The following is an 8,785-nucleotide window of genomic DNA, read 5'->3' as shown; positions in this document are numbered from 1 at the left end:
CGTCTCAATCCCGCCAAGACTGAGTGGCTGTGCATATCGGCATCTCGGGCTAACCAGACTATTCCACCTCTAACGATGGGGGGTGAGGTGTTACCCCCGTTGATAGGGCTCGCAACTTGGGCGTCCTCCTGGATTCACGACTCAATTTTGAAGACCACATAGGAGCCGTGACCAGGGGGGCTTTTGCACAGGTTCGCCTGGTGCGCCAGTTGCGTCCCTATCTGGACCGAGACGCCCTACGCACAGTTACTCATGCGCTCGTGACCTCCCGTTTGGACTACTGTAACGCTCTCTACATGGGGCTGCCCTTGAAGACCACTCGGAGGCTTCAACTGGTGCAGAATGCGGCCGCGCGAGTTGTAATGGGGGTCTCCCGATACTCCCATGTAACACCTCTACTCCGCGAGCTGCATTGGCTTCCGGTTGCCCTCCGGGTGAAATTCAAGGTGCTGGTTATCACCTATAAAGCCCTACATGGCCTGGGTCCGGGGTATTTGAGGGAACACCTGCTGCCGGCATCAAATGCCCTTCGCCCAGTGCGCTCCCACAGGGAGGGTCTGCTCAGGGTCCCACCGGTAAGAGATTGCCGGCGGGTGACACCCAGGGATAGGGCCTTCTCAGTGGGGGCACCTGCCCTCTGGAACCAGCTGCCAGTGGAGCTGAGGACTGCCCCCGACCTCCGGTCATTCCGCCGGGGCCTGAAGACCTGGCTCTTTGAGCTCTCGGGCCCAGGCTGAGGAGTAATTTATTTTAATCGGGGTTTTAATTGCACAGGGTTAGTTTAATCTTTTTAAATTGGTTTTAACTTTTGTATTGCTGGTTTTTTAACTCCCTGTAAACCGCCCTGAGTCCTTAGGGAAAGGGCGGTATATAAATGTAATAAAATAAATAAATAACTATGGTCCCTTTATGACCTATGGACTTCAACTCCCAAAATTCCTGAGACATCCATGCTAGCTCAGGAATTTTGGAAATTGAAATCCACAGGTCATAATGGGACCATAGTTGCCCACTCCTATCTGGTATTGATGCTTGTCTATTAAAAAATTATGTTTCCAAAACTACTTGGCAAACAGCCAGACGATAAAAGCAATATTCATTTCTCCGTAGCAGAATCTAATTAAGGCTTTATCCTGGTAGGCTCTAGAGAATTCACAAAAGTGAAATCTCATTTCTGACTTAAAATCTTTTTTTATTATTCCAACTCTGCATTCTTCTTTTATTACTCAGTAGTAGTATTACTGCCCAATAAATATGATAGAGAATAACTAGTAGTTATGTTTTATGATCTTTTTCTTAATAGCGGACTCTTGAATTTTTCCATCTGAGCAATGGAGAAACTATCAAGATGCATGCAAGTATTTCGTTTTTAATTATAAAGTTTAGACTTACACAGAATTGCATTTTTACCTTCAGACGTAGTAGAAATCCTCAACAAGAAGAATTTATTAATTTTTTTAGTCCTGTATTTATTTATTTATTTATTTATTTATTTATTTATTTATTTATTTATTTATTTATTTATTTATTTATTTGATTTATATACCGCCCTACTCCTAGAGGACTCAGGGCGGTGTACAGGGCAATAAAATAAGAATACATTAGATAAATAATTTTAAAACCCAAATCCATCAGGCCAGGCCGGCTTGTTTGAATAGATAAGTTTTTAGATCACGCTGGAAGGAGCGAAGGTCGGGGGCCATCCGGAGTTCAGCTGGTAAGCGGTCCCAAAGGATTGGTGCACCCACCGAGAATGCTCTCCCCCTGGGGGTCACCAACCGACATTCTCTGACTGGTGGTACCCTGAGGAGGCCCTCTCTGTGGGAACATATTGACTCTAGATGTATAAGAAACCTCATATGGTACATGAGGGTGTCCCCCTCTATGGAAAAAGCTCAGTCTTAGTTGTTATTTGATACAGAGGAGCAAAAACACAGGAGCAGCATCTCCTCTTTACAAATAGAAAATGTAATTTGGAATAGAATTTGTACTGATTATATGTGAGCCTACTGCATAGTTCATATATATTATGTGATGAAGGAGTGACACCTGTCTGTATGCTGGGAAGGAAGGAAGGAAGGAAGGAAGGAAGGAAGGAAGGAAGGAAGGAAGGAAGGAAGGAAGGAAGGAAGGAAGGAAGGAAGGAAGGAAGGAAGGAAGGAAAACTTACAGATCAGCTCTTCTTTTTCAGAATGTCCATAATAATTCTTACATATATTCCAATGTTATATGTGTGCATTCTCCTTGTGAGGATTTCCTTATTTTGCAATGATTTAGATTAAGTATAGATATTTGCAGTACTTTGATTAAAATATTTATTACTTCATATATTGCAATTATACAGAATGACCCAGAAAATAATGATTGATTGTATCAACACTTCAGAGAAACATAACTAATACTTTTCTTGGGGGGTGGTAATCTTTTCACTTGGCAATTTAGAAAAATGACATCAGAAGATGTACAGGTAGTCCTTCACTTACAACAGTTCATTTAGTGACCATTCAAAGTTAAAACGGCACTAAAAAAAGTGATTTCTGACCGTTTTTTACAGTAATGACCATTGCAGGATCCCCATGGTCACATAATCAAAACTTAGATGCTTGGCAACTGACTCATACTTATGATGGTGGCATTGTCCTGGGGTCACATGATCACCTTTTGCTTCCATCTGACAAGCAAACTCAATGGGGAAACCCGATTCACTTAACAGCTATGTTACTAACTTAACCATTGCAGTGATTCAATGACTGCGGCAAGAAACTCACTTAATTGTGGGGCAAAACTCAACTAGAGTGATTCACTTAACAGCTGTGGCAAGAAAGGTTGTAAAATGGGGCAAAATTCATTTAACACCCATCTCACTTAGCAACAGAAACTATGGGCTCAATTGTGGTCGTAAGTTGAGGACTACCTGTATAGTTTTAGGTACATGTAATTGTATTTACCTTATTAGATACAAATTGCCAACATGTGTATGGTCAACAAAACTGAGATGGCAGGATTGAATGCGACTAAATATTTTCTTCTTGCTCTGTCCTATATTAATTCAGCACAATTGTAATTGTAATTGTATTACTGAATTTATTGTAATTCAATTGTTCAGTTGCTGTAATGCCTCACAATAAATAATATAGAAAACTGCCTTTCAACAAGAAAATTGAAGTTATGCTGTAATTTGAGGCCAAATTTTCAGGATTGTGTTAATTGTTCAAAAGAAGATGTTTCAAAATAGACAGATGACAAAAATATCCAATGGCAGATCTGATATCAAGTCAGATAATAGGTTATCTAGCTCAGCATATCCTACCCTACTCTTCCTTATTTGATGTTCTTTGGATGTTCAGGAGCTACAATTCCTGAATAATACTACATGTAATTAAAAGTAAAAATAAAGAAAAAGTTAGATTGATTAGATTCAGTAAATATACTCAACCCAACCCCTCAACCCAAAAATTCTGGATTGAAATTGATGACATCCTTAAATGAAATAAACAGAACCCTAAAAGCAAAATAAAGCAAGATGTTTATCTGCTGATACAACAAAGAAAGGCAACAAGAGGTGAGAGAGAGAAATTTTTATCTAACCAAATGCTGGGCAAGACACAGGGAAACATCAAGAGAAAATATCGGGCAAAGATAGGCTTGGTTAAAGAGAACGTTATACTGAAAAAAGAAGATAGAAAGAAGAGAGGGAACGAATGCTCAGATTATTGATTCATTACAGGGTTTGATCACTGAACAAAACATTTTGTAAAGTGAAATTAAACAAGCCCTAGAAAAATCTGCTAATGACAAAGTTGCAGAAATTGATGAATACCTTGTTTAAAGCTTTGCAAAATGATGTGATTAAGCCAAAGGACAACAATGACATAGGGACTGGAAAAGACCAATTTATATGCTTTATATATTCATTTATATGCTCAAGAATTTGCAGTCCAGCCTTCAACAATATACATGTAGTCCCTGGTTAATGACAGCAGTTGAGATTAAAATTGCCATTGCTAAGCAATGCGGTCATAAATTATGACATCACATGATCCTACTGCTTAAGGATGGCAATTCTGGCCCTCCTGGTTGCTGTTATTAAGCAAATCACCATGGTCACTGAGCAAGAACGTCAGACAGTTGCTGTTTTCAGCTTCCTGCCAACTTCCTGCTGACTTTGTCTCAGAAGCTAGCAAGTTTATATTTGCATGCCAAGCAAAAAGTGCATGAATTGCAATCATGTGACCACAAGGATGCTGCAATGGACAGAATTCTGAGGACCAGTCATAAATACAATTTGTTCACCATTATTGTAAGTTGGAATAAGTGGTTGTTAAGTGAGGACCACCTATGTAGAACAGAACTGCTTGATGTAAAGGCTGGAGGCAGAGGCTCTCAAATGTCATGTCATCAGCTGATGGATAATGTAAAAGATAAAGACATTCCACTAAGGCATTGACTATGCAGGTTACAACCAATTGTGGATAGCTGTTATAAACACCTATTCTTACTGAAGAATTGTATGTTGGCTTAGAAACCACAGAATAGAATATGAAGCAACTAAATTGTATAAAATTGGAAGAGAAGTCCATCAAGTTTATATACTCACTTTATTTATTTAACATACACATAATGTATCATGAGAAATGCTATAGTGGAAAGAAAAGCAATTAAAATTGCTGAGAGGAAATCAATAACCTCAGATGTGCTGATAATACCATGCTAATTGCTGGAAGTGAGGAAAATTGAAGAAATATTTTGTTGAAGTGAAAGAAAGTGTAAAAATCAATCTATCTACAATAGTAAAAAAAAATCCCTAAATTTTGGTCAACAGGCAATGCCAATCCAGTGCAGAGTAGTAATAGTAGTAATGAACTTTATCTTGCTTGGCTCAGAATTCATAAGGATTGTAACTGTAGCTGAAAAATGGAAAACCACCTATTATTGAGAAAAAAGTATAACAAAAGTACACAATACTAAAGTATGGAGACCATGGACTCACACTAAAAGTATGCATTTTCACAGCGATGATTTTTACAGTTGTACTATGACTGTGAAGGTAGGATCATTAGAACTCTTCCAATAGAGTTCTGCTTATTGGAAAGACTAATATTTTGAAGATATAATGCAAATAAACAGGCAGTGCTGAACACTCTTATTCATGGAAAAAAATGAAAGCAATTAAAAAAGGCTGATTGATGACGTTATTTTTCAAAAATTCAGAGAAACAGTTGACAGACAATTCTGGTGACATGATATCCATCATGTCATTAAGACTTGGAACAAGTACAATAGGTCTGATAAATAAGTAAAACCATTACATCACAGCTACTGCAGGAGCATTTTGACTCAAAATTTCTGAGAATCAATGTTTCCCAAACACTTGACTAATATATCTTTTAAGCAGTTGAAGTCTGTAAGCCTTAAGAGTGTTTAAATAAGCTAATTTCAAATCAAGTATTTGCCAACTATAGTAACCCTTTTCTGGGTAGCTTCCACAAATATACCACAACTATTCTTAGATTTGTTATATTCCCAAAAGCCATTTCTGGCAAAGCCATTTCTCCAGAAATAAGAAATGCAGTGCTTCTAATGTTTATTCGTTTGGAAATTAGTCACATTAAAAAGGGGATTTATTTTCAGATTAATATGGTGTGCCATATAATCCTGTGTATTACACTTAATTGTCAGATCTATAAAAAAATTGTAGAATAGAAAATAAAGTTTCAAATTTGTGCACTCTTACTTGTGTACATGCATAAACATACACAATTTTTATTAGTTCTGTGCTGGAAAGGACCATGTTTTCCTGCAACTACAGATTCATTCATTTTTGGTATATGTTATATATCAAACAAGACTCTCATCACTTGGCCTTGTCTCTTTTACACTTGGACATTATGTTCTGTATGAGGGCATGCATGCTAGTTCAACTTTTGCAATAAAATTGTTTTGTTATAATCTTGTGGTTGCTCAGCTTATGTTGTGCAATGACTTGTAAAAAAGTATTTTGAAAACAATATAGCAATAACAAAAGCCTTATTTTTACCTAGTGCTCCAAATCTTACCAGAATTAGTCTAGCAATACTTGTTATTGGCATAAATTCCAACATATGTTTATATATTAGCCCAAAGATATTTTTTAAAACTTCAGTTAAATAAAATCATTGCAAAAATATTTGTGCATCAAGAAGGCTGATATATAAGTACCTGTGAAGAATGTGGTTGAATCTGTTTTATATTCGTACATAGAACACTAAAATTTATTAATGAAAGAAGAGAACCAGATCAGGCACAAAATGCTATAGTTTGAGTAAGTGCAGCGCCATACTGTTTCAGGACAAATGGCCCACATGTGTTCTAATTTACAGTTCTCCCTTTAAAAGATGTTCCTAGTAATGTTTTTGAAGAACCTTTATAGATATCACTTCATACGAACCTTGACTTGATACTTGTAATGCATGTTAAAACCAGCTGTGCAGTGGAGTTGATTGCCTTCTGCTTTAGCAAAACATTTGCCATTGTCCATACAGCCCTTCAGAAGTCAATTTCAACTAATTGATTCCCTAATATATATGCATGTATGCATGCATGTATGCATGTGTTTATATGTATATGTATATATAACAGGACTGTGCAAAACATTCAACAAGGCCCCTCATCAAAATTCTGCACTGCAGCTGCTGAAAATTGTTTGCTGCTTCTTCAACACTATCCTATCAAAATACTCAACAGCAACCTCTAAAATATCAGGAAGGCTTTTGACTATTACTGCTGCTTTAGGGAAGAAATCATGGGGTGGGGGAGGCTGGTTGAATTAATTTAAAAAGTCCTAAAAGAAGATTTAAAAGACCCATTTATATTATCTGTAACAATCCTTTTCTTATCTCTAGAACAGTTTTTGGACATAGATATATGAATACTACTAAAGAGAATGAATCAGTAATATCTGCTTATCTCTGTTAAATGTAAAACCTATTTAATCACATGATTGGAGGTCTGCAGAATGTGATTTATTCATACTTGTGCTCCTCTGTTTTCATTGCAAGCTTCCTTCAACCAAGTTTAGAATAGGTTTATCTAAAATGAACTGATTTGAGCAGAGGGCTATATAATTATTTTTAATGCAAGCTTAAAACAGTTTAATAGTTCAGATCTAATGCATGCCCAGTTATGTTTACAGAGCTTGCCAGAAAAAAAGACTTCTTTCAGCCTTTTGCTAACATATCCAGAGCTAAAAAAAAACAAAAAACCCAGTGAAATCTAAAAACCACCCATTACAAATCCCTCTATATTGCTCCATTTCATTGTAAAGGTAAAGGTAAAGTTTCCCCCGCACATGCCTGCTAGTCGTTTCCGACTCTAGGGACTGGTGCTCATCTCCGTTTCAAAGCCGAAGAGCCAGCGCTTGTCCGAGGACGTCTCCGTGGTCATGTGGCCGGCATGACTAGACGCCAAAGGCGCACGGAACGCTGTTACCTTCCCACCGGAGTGGTCCCTATTTTTCTACTTGCATTTTTACGTGCTTTCGAACTGCTAGGTTGGCAGAAGCTGGGACGAGTAACAGGCGCTCACTCTGTTACGCGGCACTCGGGATTTGACCCGCCAAACTGCCGACCTTCTGATCGACAAGCTCAGCGTCCTAACCGACTGAGCCTTATTTACTCTTATTTAAATATCAATAATTAGAACCTGGACAAAAGGATCTTTCTCTAATCCAGGATACCTACAATATCCAGCAAGCAGGATGATGTAATTTATAATAACATCATTATGGCAGTTATTTTTGTCCTTTTTGTTTCTCTGTTCTTAGACATCAATAGGATGTAAGCCAATTTAATTCATTATTAACTAAACCTGAATTTCAGAAAGGTTTGAGTCTTATCTGTAAATTAAGCTTACTTAAATTCCTTGAGTCTGAAGGAATGTGAGGAGATAGATGTTAGGTATCACATATTCATTCATTCATTCACTGATGAAAACTACATGATATAATAGTTATCTCATAGTGAACATGGATGCAGTACCTAAAATAATCATTTCTGCATCAGGAAATGTAAATTGAGGAACAGCTGTAATCAGGGCTTTTTTTCTCATAGAACTCCCAGAACGGAGTTCCGGCACCTTTTTTGGATGGAACCTTGTAGGGTAGGCAAGGCAGGTTGTATGACATGTGTGAGTTCCGGCACCTTTTTCTTTAACAAAAAAAGCACTGGCTGTAATGTGATTTTTTAGAAACACAGAAATGAGCAGGGTTTTAAGAAAGAACAATTTGTTAGTGAAGGTTATTCATATATAGATCTTCAAACAATATTATATTTGGTAAAACAAAAACCTTGATATAAAAGAAAAGAATGGGAAAATTGCTAAGATAAAATAAGTTCCAAAATGTTCAATAACCATCATTAACAGTAACAAAAAGAATTGTAAGTTTAGTATAGTACTCTAAAGAATTTATAAAAACTAGAGTAGGCTCCACTGGGTATGAGATACAGAATAGAGATAGTCCTCAATGACTGTTTATTCTGTTTCAAGTTATGGCGCTGAACGAATGGTACTTGTGCCTGGTCTTCAAAGTTATGACCAGTGGATACTTCTATGGCAGAGGTCCCCAACCCCCGGTCCGTGAACCGGTACCAGGCTGCGGTATGCCAGCAATTGGACTGTACAAACAAAAGCCCCATCTGCGGGATGCAGGCAGCACACAAAACCACGCCCCCTCTGGTCTGTGGAAAAACCTCTCTCCACGTAACCAGTCCCTGGTTGCCCAAAAGATTGGGGACCTCTGCTCTACAGT

Source organism: Vipera berus (genome assembly GCF_964194415.1).
Source record: "Vipera berus genome assembly, chromosome: 2".
Lineage (NCBI taxonomy): Eukaryota > Metazoa > Chordata > Lepidosauria > Squamata > Viperidae > Vipera > Vipera berus.
The sequence above is the reverse complement of the archived record's forward strand: the minus strand, read 5'-3'. Positions refer to the sequence as shown.